The sequence below is a fragment of the Bufo bufo genome, chromosome 1 (assembly GCF_905171765.1).
Source record: "Bufo bufo chromosome 1, aBufBuf1.1, whole genome shotgun sequence".
NCBI lineage: Eukaryota > Metazoa > Chordata > Amphibia > Anura > Bufonidae > Bufo > Bufo bufo.
Window position 1 is genome coordinate 183,795,153 of NC_053389.1, and position 762 is coordinate 183,795,914.

Genomic DNA, 762 nt, shown 5'->3' on the forward strand with positions numbered 1-762 from the left:
AGGGCCACTTTAAGTTGCCAATCAGCCCCTGAGTAAATACTGTAGGTCTGCAATCTGGAAGATATGGTGCAGTGCGGAAGGCACGGACACCGCAAGGTCACCATAAGGCTAAGTTCACTTGCTACACAGTGCAAGTCAATGGAGTTTTGCTCATACTGTGGACATGCTTCAGATTTCACTGTTTTGTGGATTGTGTGTGGATTTGCAGCAGATTTTTTTTTTCCATAGACCTTCTGAAAAAGGAATTTTGATCTTTGATATCAAAATCCACAAGAGACAACAGTTTACCTGTGGAGTCCATGTCTAAATCCTCATAACATTTCATAATGGATTTACGTGCGGACTTTAGCGCAGATTTGATGAAGAAATCCATACGAAAATTCTCAACATGTGTCTTAGCCTAAGGGCTCATGCACACGACCGTATGTAGTTAGCAGTCTGCAAAAACAACGGATCTGCAAAAAATACAGATGACGTCCGTGTGCATTCCGTATTTTGCAAAATAGAACAGCTGGCCCCTGATAGAACAGTACTATCCTTGTCCGTAATGCGGACAATAATAGGACATAGTGAAATACGGACATATGGAAAAGGAATACACACGGAGTAACTTCAGTTTTTTTTTTTTGCAGACCCATTGAAATGAATTGTTCCACATAAAAAAACGGAACAGACACGGAAAGAGAATACGTTCATGTGCATGAGGCCTAACTTTGTTGGTTCTTCTCACTGGTCAACCTTTACTACAATGGTGGATTATCA